An 18,308-nucleotide genomic window follows, 5' to 3' on the forward strand; every position below is an offset into this window, starting at 1 on the left:
TCTGACTGAGACTGGAGGAATCCCGGCGGTCATGGTCCCCAAACCTTCTGTTGGCCCAGGACAGGAACCATTCCCGAAGACAACTCATCAGACATGGAAGGGACTGGACAATGGGTTGGAGAGAGATGCTGATGAAGAGTGAGCTACTTGTATCAGGTGGACACTTGAGACTGTGTTGGCATCTCCTGTCTGGAGGGGAGATAGGAGGGTAGAGAGGGTTAGAGGCTGGCAAAATTGTCACGAAAGGAGAGACTGGAAGGGCTGACTCATTAGGGGGAGAGTAAGTGGGAGTAAGGAGTAAGGTGTATATAAGCTTATATGTGACAGACTGACTTGATTTGTAAACGTCCACTTAAAGCTCAATAAAAATTATTAAAAAAAAAGTTTTCTTTTAGCTTACTTCTAGAATTAGACACAAAAACAGCAGAAGCCTGTTCATTAGATTGAAATCAACAGTTATTCTGCTCTAAGGGAATAAGCTAAAAAGAAGGGGAAAAAGTCAAGACCTAGAAATATGAATTTTGCTTTATTTTTGCTAATATTTGTATAATAATAGTAAACCAAAATATATTAAGTAGGAAAACTAATTCCATCCAGCGAAACTATTTTCAGATATACTAACAAAAATTCACATGTAAAATATGTAGCAAATATTTAAAGCAATTTAATCTTAAAGGAGCCCTGGTGGCACAGTGGTTATGAGCTCAGCTGCTCACCAAAAGGTCAGCAGTTCAAATCCACCAGCTGCTCCTTGGAAACCCTATGGGGCAATTCTACTCTGTCGTCTAGGGTTACTATGAGTCAGCAACAGGCTTGACTTCTGGTGAATCCTAAAGGTAGCTGGTGCCTGCTCAACAGCACCTTCTGTGGAGGAGCAGGGAGCACTTCCTTGGAAAAATACTTTGAAAAGTTTTGTAATTATGGAACTTTGTCCTGGAATTGAGAATGGGATTCTTCCAGCTTTAACTCTTGGAGGGAGATAATATTCTAAATGGATGAAATAGGAAGTGTAGTGTACTGAGAATGGCAGACAAGGCCTTCATTCGAGGCACATAGTAGATACTCAATAAATGTTTGATGAGTGAGTGTTGGAGAATGCTACCAGCTGTTGAGATTATAAGTGTTGTATTTAGAGACATTTGGGACACGTCAGAAGCAATGAGCCTCATTTACTTCCATTTGCCATGAGTATATCTCTTCCTTCCTTTATTCATTCATTCAACTGGGTGGCGAAAGCAGTTTACATGCTAGCACTAATCTAAAGGTTGGCTGTTCAAACCCACTCAGTGGTGCTGTGGAAGAAAGGCCTAGCAACATGCTTCCATAAAGTTTACAATCAAGAAAACCATATGGAGCAGTTCTAGTCTGCAGCACACGGTTGCCATGAGTTGGAGTTGACTCAACAACAATGGGTTTATTGTGTGTGTGTGTGTTTTCACCATGTGTCAGGATCTGTATGCAGGGCTGGGAATACAGCCACAAACATCACGGACATTGCTATCATAGAGCTTGCATTCTGAAAAATGAAGAGAGAAGGAAAAAAAAAAAATGTAAACCAGCCAATAGCCTCAGGTCATACCAGTCCTCATGGCTCTGCCTGTGTCGGCACTGAGGTTAAACGACATGGGGAACGCCTCACGTGAGAAGCAACAAAGAGGGCCTCTGTTGGGAGTTCCTGCCCATGTCCCTCTTCTAGGGGGCTAACTGACTCAACCTTCATCATCTGAAGCACTCAGTTAAGAAAGGGGAATCAGAAGAAGGCTACTGCACCAAAAAGAAAAAAAAAAAATTGCCAAAATAATAAATGAATTTCCTATGCCTTCTGTTGAAAAATGCTCGCTTAGTGATATTAGGCTTTAGTTGTACTTGGCTATAGAGTAATAGGACAATTTACAGTCTATAGGTTTCCTTGAGAACAATGGATTTATGATTACTTCTATAGAGCTGTGATTATCATAAAATTCACCTCTCTTCCCTTCCCATGGCTCCTGTCCAAACCCACTCTGCTTTTTGCCTTATATAACTAACTAAAAAGGAGGGTCTGAAGTCTAAATTTTCGATGAGGAAAGAGCACACTATCCTCTAATTCCAGACAATTTCCACTTCACTCATGGCTCTGTAAAAAGGGTGCTAGGCCCTCTAACTTTCTATGTTAAAGTAGTAATAATTTGCTTTTTGTGTATAAGGCTTCTCAACCATGCAGAAGGTGGGAGCTGAAATTTGGTTTCATCTATTGCCTATGGTTTGAGTTCAGTCATGTCCTTTAAGTATCACACATTTGGGAGGAACTTCCTGATCAAGAGATAATTTGACTTTCAGCATCAGAGTTTAAAGGTCTGGGCCACCGAATTAGAATTCACACTTATGACTCTGATGTTTGGAAGCTGTGATTACGTAGCCAGTGTTGAACTGATTTTCCAAGTGGGTCCATTGTCATCATTGTGAACCATTGTTACCTTCTCATTAACCAGTGTGACTGGGTCCTGAAGAATGGGGCATGAAATGGGGCCAACTCAGCAGCACTTAAGGCCTGCTTATCCCTTTGTTACTCTCTTGGGCAGGGCTATGCAGAATAGGATGACAGCAGGAAAGCCAGGCAGCTGCAGGGGAGCAAGTCCAGGTGGCCCAGTTCCATGCCAGGCAGGTGGAAGAAATGCTGTTAGAGTACCTTGAAGTACAACCCCAGGCCAGGTGGGATAGCTGTGGCATGAATGGGAACAACAAAACAACAGACTTCTTAATAGAAGGGAGATGGCTTTTGTGGGAGAAAGGTGTCTGCTGGTCTGTGAATTAAGAATCATGGCAGATGGGGTCTTGTGAAAAAAAAGCTTGTGAGTGGCCATCTAAGATACTCCCTGGTCCCACTCTGTCTGGAGCAAGGGAGAATAAAGAAAATCAAAGACATAAGGGAAAGAGCAGCCCAAAGGACTAATGCACCACAACTACCACAGCGTCCACCAGACTGAGTCCAGCACAACTACATGGTGCCCGGCTACCACCACAGACTGCTCTGACAGGGATCACAACAGAGGGTCCCGGACAGAGTGAGAGAAAAATGTAGACAAAAATTCAAACTTAAAAAGGAAAAGACCAGACTTACTGGTCTGACAGAGACTGAAGAAACCCCAGGAGTATGGCCCCAGATGCCCTTTTAATGCAGTACTGAAGTCATTCCTGAGGTTCACCCTTCAGCCAAAGATTAGACAGGCCCATAAACCAAACAATAAGAAACATAGCTCAACTAAGTATAATAGAGACTATATGGGCACACCAGCCCAGGGGCAAGGTCAAGAAGGCAGGAAAGGGCAGGAAAGCTGGACAAATGGGAACAAGGAACCCAAGGTCGAGAAGGGAAAAGTGTTGACATATCATGGGTTGGCAAACAATGTCACAAAACAGTATGTGTATTTATTGTTTAATGAGAAACTAATTTGCTCTGTAAACTTCCATCTAAAGCACAATAAAAAAAAAAAAAAAATGTTACAGCCTAGAACACCCTAAAGTGCAGTTCTACTAGAGAGCACCTAACAACAAGAACAACTCCCCAGGAAGGTCACATTCCAGAAGGCATAGATAGTCATGTAAATATATCACAGGGAGTTGGAGGGAAAGGCTTATGGGTCTAGTGACGGCAATATGAAAATGATACACTTTAACTGAAAATGACTTTAACTGAGTCTTGAAAAAAGACTCCATTGGGAAGGCACCTTACAGACCAGGCAAGATGAACCAACGTGAAGAGGTAAACTGACAAGTCTAGGTTTGAAGGTGGACCTGGGATGAAACCAAAGAGACAGGCAGAAAAACGGATTCTCTCTTATCCCAAAATAGCTGTTATTGAGCACCTGCTATGTAGTTAGCTCTAAAAGGGATGAACAGAGGTAGTGGTGGGGGGGGGAGGGGAGGAGGATTCTGAAATAAATTATCACACTATCCTTCTCAATACCCTCATCCTTCAAAAGTGAATTGCAAAGATGTTCATAAGGCACCCTAGACACACTGGTTGTTGTTACTTGCAGTTGAGTCAGCTCCGACTCATGGCAACGTTATAATAGAACGAAACATTGCCTGGTTCTGTGCCATCTCCACAATTTTTGATATGTTTGAGCCCATTGTTGATGATATTGTGCCAATCCATTGAAGGTTTTCGTAGCTTTCGCTGACCCTCTACCAAACATGATACTCTTTCCTGTTGTTGGGTACATTAATAAAAACTTGTTGATTCACAGTCTTCCTCCAACACCACTGTAAACCACATTACTTACCCCAGCTTTCTATAACTGACTGTAAAAAGTCACTATCTTTTCCCTGGTATTCAAGGCCGCCATCATCTACTCTACTTGGTTCTAACCTCACTTCTTCTTACTTGCCAAATCAGTCTTTTTCTTCCAAATACATTACAGACAAATAATAAGAAAATATTCACACTTTATGTGTTTGCACGTGTAATTTCTCCTGCTGGAATGTTGGTCTACTTTACTTCTATCCACCTTTATCTATGACCTTTTTTAATTGTATCCAATGCAAGGAAGTTGTTATTTGTTTTCTCACTCACTTGGTTTTAGCTTTTTCTCTACCGCGTTCCCATGGTACCTGCAGATTAAAGATTTTGTTCTGTATGGTTCTTATATCCATGCATATATGAGATGGCACACAGTAGGTGCTCAATAAACCCTTACTAGATTCATGACAAAGTGTTAAATAAGTACCATAAAGAAAGATCTCGCATTGTGATGCACCGTGCTTTAAGATAATTTATTATAAAACTTTCCTTTTCTTCCTCCCCTGAAACATACATAATGATTTATACTGATTATTGCCCTTGTAACTAAGCCTAGTCTCCACCAAGGAACTAATGTGATTTGAATGAAATCAACATTTAACTCTGAACAAGATGCTTCTAAAATAGTCTTTGGCACACAGTATGCTCCCAATTCTGTCAATTCCTGGAGCCTTGTTTTTCTGCAACACCTTTACTGCAGCTTGGGCTTCTTCCTTCAGTAGGGTAGGTTCCTGATTATGTGTTACTTCCTGAAATGGTTGAACATCAACCAATGCTTTTTGGTATTCCAGGAACTGATGGAATACCAATTGGGATGTTTCAACTAATGGATGCAGCGCTGGAAGTGCTCACTCGTCTATGCCAAGAAATTTGGAAGACAACTACATGGCCAGCGGACTGGAAGAGATCCATATTTACGCCTATTCCCAAGGAAGGTGATCCAACTGAATGCAAAAATTATCGAACAATATAATATCACATACAAACAAAATTTTGCTGAAGAGCATTCAAAAGTGACTGAAGCAGTCTATTGACGGGGAACTGCTAGCAATTCAAGCCGGATTTAGAAGAGGAAGTGGAACCAGGGATATCATCGCTGATGTCAGATGGATCCTGGCTGAAAGCAGAGAATACCAGAAAGATGTTTACCTGCGTTTTACTGACTATGCAAAGGCATTCGACTGTGTGGATCATAGCGAATTACGGATAACATTTCGGAGAATGGGGAATTCTGAAACACTTGATTGTGCACATAAAGAATCTGTACATGGATCAAAAGGCAGTTGTTCTAACAGAACAAGGGGATACTACGTGGTTTAAAGTCAGGAAAGGTGTGCATCAGGGTTGTATCCTTTCACCATACCTATTCAGTCTGTATGCTGAGCAAATAATCTTAGAAGCTGGGCTATAGGAGTATTGGAGGAAGACTTATTAATAACCTGCATTATGCAGATGACACAACATTGCTTGCTGAAAGTGAAGAGGATTTGAAGCACTTAATGATGAAGATCAAAGACCACAACCTTCGATATGGATTACACCTCAACATAAAGAAAACAAAAATCCTAACAACCGGACTAATAAGCAACATCATGATAAATGGAGAAAAGACTGAGGTTGTCAAGGATTTCATTTTACTTGGATCTGCAATCAACACCCATGGAAGCAGCAGCCAAGAAATCAAAAGACGACGCATTGCATTGGGCAGATCAGCTACAAGAGATCCCTTTGGAGTGTTAAAAAACAAAGATATCACCTTGAGGACTAAGGTGCGCCTGACCCAAGCCATGGTGTTTTCAATCGGCTCATATGCATGCAAAAGCTGGACAATGAATAAGGAAGACCGAAGAAGAATTGCTGCCTTTGAATCGTGGTGTTGAAGAATATTGAATATACCATGGACTGCCAAAAGAACAAACAAATTTGTCTTAGAAGAAGAACAACCAGAGTGCTCCTCGGAGGCAAGGATGGTGAGACTATGTGTCACATACTCTGGACATGTTACCAGGCGGGATCGGTCCCTGGAGAAGGACATCATGCTCGGTAAAGGATCAACAAAAAGGAGGAAGACCCTCAATGAGATGGACTGACATAGTGGCTACAACAATAGGCTCAAGCATAGCAACAATTGTGAGGATGGCGCAGGGCCGGGCAGTGTTTTGTTCTCTTGTACATAGGGTCACTATGAGTCAGAACCGACTGGACGGCACCTAACACCACCACCAACATACTCCCAATAACTATTTGTGGGATTGAATTAAAATAACCGCCTTTTTTTCAAACCTGCCATACACTCTATAATGTGGTAAAGATTTCTAATAACAAAGTCGGTAAGCAGAACTTGAAGAGCAACCCCAAATCCCAAAATAAACATGGAGAAAGCCGTTCCACCAATTTTACATGTTTTGCTATCCTGCCTAAGAGACTTGGGCCACTTTTTTCCTCTTACGCCTGGTGTTCAGTACCTGTCAACTCCTTAAGTTAGTTTGCACCACCATCCCTCTCTGCTCTTTTGAGCAATTAGTGGGAACCATTCCTAACACTGGACACAAATCTGAAAATTGCATTTTCAAACACTTTGCGAATAACAGGATTTAATGGCACTGCTGGCAGTATCTCTAAGTAGAGTCTTGGTTATATGTTAAGTATTAAATACAACCATTTCACTCTACATGAATCTTTTTTGAAAGAAAAAAATTAATAATCAATAAGCAGCTGATCTTTATCTCCAAAGTGATCTGGGATTGACAAAACAGAAAAAATTAATATCATAGAAAAGATACTAATTTTGAGACTCTACATCAAACACAAAATGCTTTGAGAACAGCCGAAACCAGCCCACAAATAATAAAGGATGCTTGGCGGGGGGCGGGGGGGGGAAGAATCGCGACAAAATGTCAGGTGTTACAAGAAAAACTGTGCCTCAAATTAAAGGAAAGGCTTCACACACTGATCATGTGGAAAGAAGCCCACTGGCAGACATTGCTAGTAGTGTTTGCAGAGCTCCTCTTTAAGTTCAGAAGACCAGAGCATTGCTATTGTGTCCTTAGGATAAAATACGTATATGCTCTGAAGAGACTTAACAAAATTAATTTTAATATTGCATCCCATATTGGTGAATGTATTCACCTTTTATTGTTGTTAGCAGCCATCTAGTCAGCCCCTGAGTCATGGTTACCCCACGCACAGTGGAAAAAAAGGCTGCCCAGTGCTGCACCATCCCCATGATTGGTTTGGGTTTTGAACCCTTGGGATCCATATGGCTTTCATTGGCTAATTGTCAAAATTAGATCTCCTGGCCCTTCTTCCTGGTCTTTCTTAGTCCGGAAGCTTTGCTGAAACCTGAGCAGCATCATAGCAACGGGCAAGCCTCTGCTGACAGATGGGAGGTGGCTGCGTATGAGGCACATTAGCCGGTCATCTTTCATTAGGAGCTACTATTCCTCTCATTTCTTAAATCCCAGGGTTATATGACATATTCGTTATCTATTGCTGCATGACAAATGATCCTACCTTAAAATAACAAATATTTATTGTCTCACACAGTCTCTGTGTGTCAGGAATCAAGGCTAGCTTAGCTGGATAATTCTGGCTCAGGGTCTCTCATGAGACTGCAGTCATTTGAATGCTTCATTGATACTTCCAAGATGGCTCACATACAGGACTGTTGGCAGGATGCCTCAGTTTCTCACCATGTGGGTATCTTCGAGGGCTGCTTGAGTGTCCCCACAATGTGGCAGCTGTCTTCTCCGACAGCAAACAACTCAAGAACAAGGCAAAAGTCATATTGCCTTTTACATACTAATCACAAAGATACACACCATCACTTCTGCCATATTATATTTGTTAGAAGTGAGTCCTTAAGTCTAGCCCCACAAAGTGAAAGGAGGAGGCAGGAATTAGGTTCCACCTTTTGGAGGAAGAGGTGGTGAAAAATTTGTGGATGTATTTTAAAACCCTACAGAGCCCCGGTGGCACAGCAGTTAAGAGCTACACAGAGCTATGGCTGCTAACTAAAAGGTCAGCGGTTCAAATCCACCAGCCGTTCCTTGGAAACCCTATGGGGCAGTTCTATTCTGTCCTACAGGGTTGCTGTCTTGGTTATCTAGTGCTGCTATAAATACAGAAATACCACAAGTGGATGGTTTCAACCAGTAGAAGTTTATTCTCTCATAGTCTAGCAGTCTAGAAGTCCCAATTCAGGGTTTTAGCTCCAGGGGAAGGCTTTCTCTGTTGGTTCTGGAGAAAGTTCCTTGTTATCGATCTTCCTACTGGACTAGGAGCTTCTCTGCACAGATACCCCCAGTCCAAAGGACACTCTATGCTCCTGGCGCTTCTTTCTTGGTGCTTATGAAGGCCCCCGACTCTCTGCTCGCTTCTCTCTTTTGTATCTCAAAAGAGATTGCTTTAAGACACAATCTAATTTTGTAGATTGAGTTTACATAACTGCTGCTAATCCCATCTCATCAACATCATAGAGATAGAATTACAACACACAGGGAAATCTCATCAGATGACAAAATGGTGGACAATCATACAATAGTAGGTGGGAATTGTGACTTGCCAAGTTGACATTTTTGGGTGACACAATTCAATCCATGACAGTCACTATGAGTCAGAATCAACTTGACAGCAATAGGTTTTTTTTTTTGTTGTTGTATATACTGTTCATCTACGATGTCAGGAAGTGTGGTATAGGAAGGACCGGCTACATAAAATGAAAATGCAGAACTCCTTGTTAAAAAATTATTAAGAGTTTTGAGACTGTGACAAAACAAACAAACAAAAAACCCATTGCCATCGAGCTGATTCCAGCTCATAATTGGACCCTATAGGGTTTCTAAGGAGCTTCTGATGGATTCAAACTACCAGCCCTTTTATTAACAGCCGAACTCTTAACCACTACACCTTCAGGGTTTCCCAAGACAGTGACAGAAGAACATTAAGACAAGTGCAAGACCTTTCTAGGCACTGGGCCCTGTGCTACTGCACAGCTCACATACCCATGGAGCCAGTCCTCAGTGTAGCAGTTAAGAGCAAGGGCTTTGAAATCAAGAATTCAAATCCCAGATCCACTGTGACCCTTGAGAAATTTACTTAATCTCTCAGTCTCAATTTCCATTTTCTGAAATAAGCATGATTAATTCACTTGCCACGTAGGGTTTCTATAAGCATTAAATGAAGTAAGTGTAGTGCCTGGCTCATAATAGGCATGTGATAGCTTGTAGATATCATAATGATTACCCTTGTAAGTAGCTTTTTAGGGGTGGGGAGAGAATGAAGCCACTGAGCAGATAATTCAGGTTGGTTATTTAGCTGATGATCTTAAGCTCCCAAAGGAGAAATAGCATCTCATACTCTCTGCAGTACCAACATCATTGTTACCTAGCATGGACCCATACGTTCATGAATTTGAAAAACACCTGCCCTGTGAACTGTAAGAATGGCCAAGAAGATGTATTCAGAGCTGGAACATTTTCAGCATTCTAAAAGGTAGGACCAAGATTACTATTTTAAGAAAATCCATATAAGAAGTTCAATGTTTCATTGGCTGTTTTAATACTAGGCATTTATCAGCCTCTTAGAAATGGTTGCCATGAACTACTTTCTATTAATAACTCAGTTGATGAGACTGAATATTAAATGGGAATTTTCCCATAGCAATAGTCTCTTTGGGAGGCTCAGGAAACAAAAGCTGAAACTAAAACTATTCCTGGATGAAGTCTTCATACTGGCAAAGTGATTTCACAAAACACTTTTGAGCTCCAGTCAGACTTTCTGCTTCCTTTCTTATGCAACTGAGTGTGACTCAGTGACGCTAACGCCATGGATGAGGTGTGCATGCTGGTGCTCCGGCTCTCTTGCTTTGGATGCTCCATTTCACGCCCCACTGGCATCCTTCAAAAACTTGGCTGACTGTTTCCACATGGACCTTTTCCTGCTAAGCTCTTAACCAAAGCATATCATTGGGCCAAGACATCTTTGCTCAGCTGAGGAAATCAGGTGTACCAGCCCATGACGTGGAATCCACAGAATCTGCAAAGTGTAAGTACTGGGCTTTGCCTTGAATCTGAATGGTGACTGAAGGAGTTCCCAGAACCCTAGGAGGTGCCTCACTTGTGTCTTCTAGAAAAGATGGTCTCATCAAGGACCTGAGCAAGGAGAGTAGGCAGAGATGCCTGTTATTTATCTGGATGAGCAGATAAATAAGAAACACTAAGAAAAATAAGAAGAGTTTGAGTCTTTTCACAAACACATTCACACCACAAAATAAACAAGCTAGGTATATGTGTGAACAGATGTTTTTTCCTTAACTAGAGGCGGCGTTGTGTTCTTAGCAATAGTCTTCTAGTTCTCAAGGAACTTCTTTATTTATTCCCCAATCCAAAATTAGTTCCCTAATTTGAAACAGTCATAAACAAACATTTCTAAAGAAATCTCTTGGGCTTTCTTCTCCCACACCCTCTCCCCCTCCACACACATTTTTTTTCTGCTCTTTGTTGTTTGTGCTCAATACAAGGACCTGGAATGGTTTGGCTTTCTGAAATCCCTTTGTAAGTCTCTTGAAAGATCTTCAAATTCCATTTTGACAGGAGAGAATTAAAGTCACATTAATTTCAATCAATTATGTGTTAAATCCAAACAAATTTCAATAACATCAAAGTATGGATTTTAGTGCTTTACTGGCTTCTAAGGTCGCTTGCTGCTCTGTAATTCTTTGGTCTAGTCTAGATACCACTTGTTCAGTGAGTGTAAATGGAGACTCTAATCTGCACAACTGTTCTAGGAGACTTGGAGAGAGATCCTCTCCCACCTCTTCTTTTCTTTTTCTCTCCTGATCTTTGTCATCTCCTCTTCCTTTTCTGCCTTTCTTCCTTTATCTCCTTTCCCCTCCCCATATCAACAAAGGATTCCTTAGCCATGTGGCTTTCCTCTTCAGACTCATCTTGACAAAGGAATGTGCTGGTCATTTGCCTGTTTGCTCTGGCCTTTCCCATTCTCTGCTCTCTCTGTCACAGGGGAGTGTATTTTCCAGTTTCCTTGCCCTTTGGCCTCCACCTAAGCTCAGCCAATAGGAGGCAGAGGCAGAAGATCGGAGGGTGGGAGGACGGGAGAAGGCAGGGAATTTCTCCCCCTCTGTTTCAGTTTTGAATGGATTCTCTGGCAATGGCTGCTTCTCCTCCCAGGTTCTAGCTGGTGTTGGATAGGCCTCCCTCTTTGTGGTCTCGGTATCTGCCAGATACCCTCCCACTGTGCTTCTTACTCTCCTATGATCCCATCTTTCAGTTTCTTGTAATATCATCTCTTCCCTTGATCCCTCCAGCCCCAGGGGAGACAGTTGCTTCTGACTGTCGCTAATCTTAGAATTACCCCCATCATCCTCTAATGCCTCAGTTCTAGTTTTTCCACCACACATGTAACAGTTTCTCATATCAAATTTTGCCTGTTTGAAATACCTAGAGTGGTTTCTGTTTTTCTAACAGGATCCTGCTGAAATTGTTGTTGTTGGGTGCCATTGAGTTGATTCTGACTCATAGCGACCCCACGTGACAGAGTAGAACTGCCCTGTAGAGTTTTCTAGGCTGAAATCTTTACGGGAACAGGTTGCCAGGTCTTTCTCCTGTGGAACCTGACTGAAACAGGGGATTCAAAATAACGACGACAGCAACATCTCAGGTTAACAGTTCTCTAGAATGGAATGTTGCTATACAGTGCTTTCTTCTAAGCTGCTTTTGGGTTTTTATGCACATGGTAAACCTGGTAAGGAGCCTTGGGGGTATAGCGGTTAAGTGCTTGGCTACTAACTGAAAGGTCAGCGGTTTGAATCCACCAGCCACTCCCTGGGAAGAAGATGTGGCAGTCTGCTTCTTAAAGATTACTGCCTTGGAAACCCAGTGAGGAATTTCTACTCTGTCCTATAGGGTTGCTATGAGTCAGAATGAACTCACCGGCAATGGATTTGGTTTTGGTAAACCTTATAAAAGTAACAGCTGTCAAAACCCAATGTCAAAGGTAAGTTTGGGGTACACATGAGGTTGTGAACACGAGGGGAACAGATGGAGCATCTTTTCCTCTATGCACCTGCACATCCTGTTTCCTGTGCTCTCCCAAACATGAAGAGAAGGACTTTCTGCCTGTGCCTCACTAGCATGGGCTTGTCAGCAAAGTCCTGCCTGAGATCTGTGAGTGACTTTCCCTTTCATCCCCATCTGAGTGGGCATGTCCCATCTGCTTTCCACCATGGCCTCAGGAATCCAGAATGTGGTTTTCATCACTGTGTTCAATCATCTTGACTCTCACCTGAGAGCAACACATCCCTGTCTATGGATCTGGGAACCATTTGCTATAGGGCAGTGATTTGTAACACTCCATGAGTCAAGGGCCTTTTGGAGAATCTAAGGACTGGTCTGAATTTTCTCCCAGAGAAATCTACATGTGAACCAAGATTGTGGGTGTACACACGCATGTTCACATGCGTACACACATGAATGCGCTCAGACTTTGACATAAATGTCAACGGGCTTGTTGACCCCATATGCGCTGGGTGGTGCATCTATGTATGAAACTATACTTTTATGAATAGCTTATCTTCTTCTCACTCATCTCCTTTTAAGTGATGAATTTAAATTCAAGATAAGAAATCTATTGGACACTCTTTGGAAAGATGCTAAGGCAGCTAGTTCCATGTCTTATTTCTGTTGAAAGATTGCTCTGATAGTAATATTAAATGTTTCTGCAGATGAAACAGTAATTTCCTCCTGCTGCTTTGAGATATCCCTCTTTCCACTGGCACCACATGAGATAGAGTTCTGTGACTAGGACAGAGATTTATGGAGTGTTATTATTGAACGTATGCATACGTTGCTTTCCTGTGGTGAAAGACCCATGACACAGAACTTCCATTTGGGGATTGATGTGGGGCCTACTGTAATGTGTATGCTGTAACAAGTCATGGCAGATGCTGCTTATCTCAGTCCTTGTTATCCCCTGCAGGCTCCAGAGTGGATAATTTCACTCATCCTTTTGACCTTTGCTCTGACTTGTCAGGGACTGGACTTGAGTTTATAACTCTGAGAAGCGCTTAGCTATGAAATAAGTACTGAAAAGATGAAGTGCAATTCATCCTGAGCCATTGTGATCTTTCGATCCCACGTAAGCAAAAAATAAGTATTTAAAGTGGCCCAATAAATCTTCCTTCTGAGCTTGAGGAGATATAGATTAAACATATTGATGGATTGACTTGAGCAGAAAGATTAGGAAAAACATAGGTACAGGCTCTGAAGTAGAAATAAAAACCATTATGGAACATTAATGGTTAGTTAAGTGGAGTCAGCGTAGTGAGGCTGTTCTACAGAAATGAGAATCCTTTAGCTTCAAGGTATGGGAGTAGATATGAGAGGTGTAGGAGATGTTGATTCAAAGATTGTTGAAAATTTGCTTTATTTTAAAATACTTGAGGCTATTTGTTGTATTTTAGTTTTATTAGAAGAGGCTATTGCAAAAAAAAAAAAAACTTGGGGTTTGCTAAAAGAGGATGGGGTAGTCTCTTAAATTGAGTGATAAGAGTTGTGCAGGACCCATGAAAGAAGACACTGAAAAGTCTTAGTATTCATTCATTCATTCAACAAGCATGACTGAATGTCTACTATATTCCAGGAACTATGTTAAACTAGGAATAAGGAAATGAATAAGACATGATTCTTTCGTCACAGTACAGGGAAAGAGACAGATATTAGAACAAGGAATTTGATCATGGTGTGACAAACTGTATGATAGAAGGTGTACTATTATTGGTTCACTAAAGAAGTTCTTTTTTCTTGCCTTGGGGGATCAAGAGGCCTTTCCAGAAGAGGAGATGTCTTCCAGAATCAGAAGGAGTTGGGAGGGGAAAAGGGAGGGAGAGGCATTCCAAGCAAAGGGAATAGCATGTGCAAAGGCAAAAGGAGAGAGTCCTGAAAGATCAGAGAATGGAATGACTTGGTGCAAAAGACCAAGATGGGTGAGTGGTCGGAGATGAGCTCGGGAGGAAGCTATGCTATGGAATATTCTGAAGTCAATGTCTTTAGGGCAATGAAAATGGAGAAGAGAGCATGGATCTGGGATGCAGTAAGGAGGCAGAATGATAATAGACTTCCAGGAAGATGAGATTAGGAAGTTGACAGATGGAAGAAGGGGAGAGACAGAAGTCTAGAATGATGCTTGGTTCTGAATTAGATGACTAGATAGATGGTGATGTCACTCACCATGATTAGTAATAGTGGATAAGAAATGGTGCTGGGATAGGATGGAGATGATTTGTCTTCTCATGTTTTGTCTGAGGTACCTATGAAGTTCTGTTTTGAACATGTTGAGTTGGAGGCAGATGTTCTGTAAACATCTGACTATATGGAACTTGAGTTTAAGAGGTACAAATTTGGGAGTCATCAGTACTTGGAACCTTGGGTATTGGTGAAATTAGAGACAAGAGGGTTAAGAACAGAACTTAAGGGAGCATCAACATTTGAGGGGGACAGGCAGAGACAAAGAAATGCTAAATAAGACTGAGAAAAAGTAGCAAGAGCAGTAAGAGGAAAATAAGCGAGAGTGGTGAACAGAAGCCAGGGAAGCAAGAGGTTCAAGAAGGCAGAAGTTCGTGTGGCGGAGGGGTCAGATGATACAAGGATCCTGAATTGCCTTTAAGATGTGGCAGCTGAAAGACACTAATAAAGGCCTAGGCAAGATCAGTTTTAATGCAGTCATCGGAGCAAAGGGTTAGGGTGTGAAAATCAAAAACCAAACCCGTTGCCAACAAGTCAATTCCGACTCATAGCAACCCTATAGGACAGAATAGAACTGCCCCATAGGGCTTACAAGTTTTGGCTGATAGATTCAAATTGCCGACTTTTTGATTAGCAGCCAAGCTCTTAACCACTGTGCCACCAGGGCTCCCAGGGTATGAAAAGGAGGCGAGAAAGTAGACAAAAGTCATACACTAAGCTTTCAAGAAGCTTGACTGTTGATAGAGATAGCATTTAAGATTCAGGTTTTTTGTTTTTTTTTCCAATAAACATAAAAATTCAACTTTACCACCTCAAAATTCTGATCAGATGGAGTCCCCTTCTCCCTGAGGTTTACTGCTGAATACTTCCATCCACCAAGCAGAGTTTTTCTAACTTCACTTACAATAGTTTATATAATGAAAGCAATTTTTTTTCCAAAAGTATATTTGTAGTCTAGTATAAAGTATCACCCACCAACAAGACTTTGATATGTCTTACCACCCACTGAGGTTACTAACACAGAGTTCAAATGAACAGTCCCACACAGTGATAGGGGCTGAGGGAGGAGAGTATAACCTTTAAATTTCAGGGTTGTTTTCAAAGCCAAGAAGTCATGGATGAGCTATTGAATGGCAGCCAGGTAGAAGTACAGTGTCTTCAGTAGCAACTAGCCTAGTAAACAGTAGTTGGGAATTTGAAGATTCTGTATTTAAGTCCTCATATATATATAGTTAGCTAGCTATTTTTGAAGGCTCTAGGAGCTCTGGTGGCACAACGGTTAAGAGTTCGGCTGCTTTGGGATCTCAAGATCTCATCAGCTGCTCCTTGGAAACCCTATGAGGCAGTTCTACTCTGTCTTATAGGGTCAGTAGGAGTTGGAATTGACTTGACAGCAACGAGTTTTGTTTGTTTTTTTGGTTTTAACTATCTAAAATCTTGACTTTTTCCTCTCTTTTGCATTAAGGCAAGACTACCAAACTGGCCCAAGGATCTCGGGTGCATCTCTCTTGGCAGATTATGTCTCCACAGCCGCATTTCTCCTTTGAGGCAGCATAGCCACCAGCCAGCAGGATGGCAATGGAGAGGCTTCCCCCATACTCGCACTCATGGCCCCTGCCCTGCTCATGCTGCCACCTCCTGTGGGCATAGGGGCAAGAAGGATCTTTTCTGGAAAAGCGTGCAATAAAGACGCCCTTTATGTATCCAAAGCAATGCTCTCTGTGGGTCCTTAGCACAACCCTCACCCAATAAGAGCTGGTTTTCAGATTTGCCAGATTCTATTCTAACACACTCTGACCTGATGGCGTTTAACAACAACATACTCTGAAGGAAAAGAGTACCAAGTACTGAAATATTCCGATGGAAAGCTATTAGAAAAATGTGTGGACAATCTTTCTTTCTCTCTCTCTCTCTCTTTTTTTTTTTTAATAATAAGATCAATTCAGGGTAATTTACAGGCCACATTTCCAAGGCAAAAATAGCTTTATTTTTTTTCCTGATTATAAAGATAACACGTTTATCATCACAAGAAATTGGACATTATATGTACTTGTATAAAAAAGAATACATCTTGAGATCCCAAAGCCAATAGGGGGCCTGGTTTAAATGACAACTAAAACACTTTCTTTAATATTTTAGTTTATTAAACCCCTTGGAAAACATGTCTTATATATGTCTACACCTTAGCTTACTGACTTTATTGACTAGAAGTATGCCAAGGCATGCCTTTTGGTCACCCAAACAGGGATCTTTGAAAAGGAGGATAACAGCAGCTGTATAACCTTTTACCGGGAATTGCACTGGAACTCTTGGCCCCCAGGTTGTACGTCACTGATCTAAAAACCCTTGGGACAGTGTAAGAAGATGTTATGGATTGAATTGTGTCTTCTAAATACGTGAGTTCTAAATCCTAACCCCTATACCTGTGGTTATAATCCCAGTATTTAAGGGTGTGTCTTAAATCAATCTCTTTTAAGACATAAAAAAAAGAAAAAAAAGACATGAGCCTGGGAAGAAAAAAAGATCAAAGAAGCTAGTGAGCAAGCAGATGGGGGAAGACAGATGCCATGCCACATAAAGATCACCAAGGAGCCAAGGAACATAAGATGAAAAGACAAAGACCTTCCTCCAGAGCCAAGAGAGACAGAAAGTCTTCCCCTAGAGCCAACCAAAAAAACCCAAACCCGTTTCCGACTCATAGTGACCCTATAGGACAGAGTAGAACTGCCCCATAGGGTTTCCAAGGAGCACCTGGTAGATTCGAACTGCTGACCTTTTGGTTAGCAGCCGTAGCTCTTAACCACTATACCACCAGGGTTTCCTCCCCTACAGCCAGTGCCTATGAATTCAGACCTTCATCCTTCTAAACTGGGAGAAAATAAATTTGTTAAAGCCAACCCCTTGTGGTATTTCTGTTATAGCAGCGCCAGATAACTAAGACAGAAGGGAAGTTCCAGGTGGGCATGGTGAGAAGGTCTGGGGAAACCTAGAAGCAGCATCAGGGCTCTCATCGCCTGAGGAGCTGGGAGGGTATTGGAAAGGAAAAGGGAGTTTATCGGGGTAATAAAGAATGAAAGACAGCAAGCTAGACCCACCTCCTGGAAGGGCACAGACCCTGATCATCATGTTCACCATTTTATGCTAGCAAAGAGGCTGGCGCAGGACTGAGCAGACACTCAATAAATACTTGTTCATGTAGGACAAATTTCATCAACTTCACTATTTGGCCCTGGGACAATGATGCCTGACCACAACGCACTAGAATGGATGAGGCTGTTCTATGGTTGGTATCTAAAGCAATCACCAACCAGTTACCAGTTGCCAGGGAGTTAATTCTGATTCATGGGGGATCCCACGTATCAGAGTAAAACTGCATTACATACGGTTTTCGATGGCTGATTTTGAGAAGTAGATCGCTAGGCCTTTCTTCCCAAGTGCCTCTGGGAAGACTCAGGCCTACCACATTTTGGTTAGCAGCTGAGCACGTTAACAGTTGCAACACACAGGGATTCCCAAAGCAATTACAGCACCAATCAAAGCCACCCGGTAGGACCAAAAGTATTTTGGGACCGAAGAGTCTGTGTGACAGAAAAAAAAAAAAGAGAGATTCTTTTTCCCATGCCTGGGCTAAATACGGATGGAGATAGTGGGTTTAGGTTGTTAAAGATTCATATAGAAAACTGAAAAAGTTTTGAAATCTGCTTCCAGTTTGACCTAACTGTGTACTTGTAGAGGAGCCCTGGCCAAAAGGTCAAAAGGTCAGCAGT

The 18,308-nt window shown here is 41.8% G+C and overlaps 1 long non-coding RNA gene across 1 annotated transcript in view; it reads left to right on the forward strand.

Annotated features, from left to right (window-relative positions):
* Positions 1–16,360, forward strand: part of LOC126077936 (uncharacterized) — an 83,856-nt gene extending 67,496 nt beyond the window's left edge. The window contains exon 4 of the long non-coding RNA XR_007517890.1: positions 16,007–16,360. This is a non-coding gene — a long non-coding RNA (uncharacterized LOC126077936). The remainder of the gene's footprint in view (positions 1–16,006) is intronic.
* The last annotated feature ends 1,948 nt before the right edge of the window (positions 16,361–18,308 follow it).

The sequence above is a fragment of the Elephas maximus genome, chromosome 6, assembly GCF_024166365.1.
Source record: "Elephas maximus indicus isolate mEleMax1 chromosome 6, mEleMax1 primary haplotype, whole genome shotgun sequence".
Lineage (NCBI taxonomy): Eukaryota > Metazoa > Chordata > Mammalia > Proboscidea > Elephantidae > Elephas > Elephas maximus.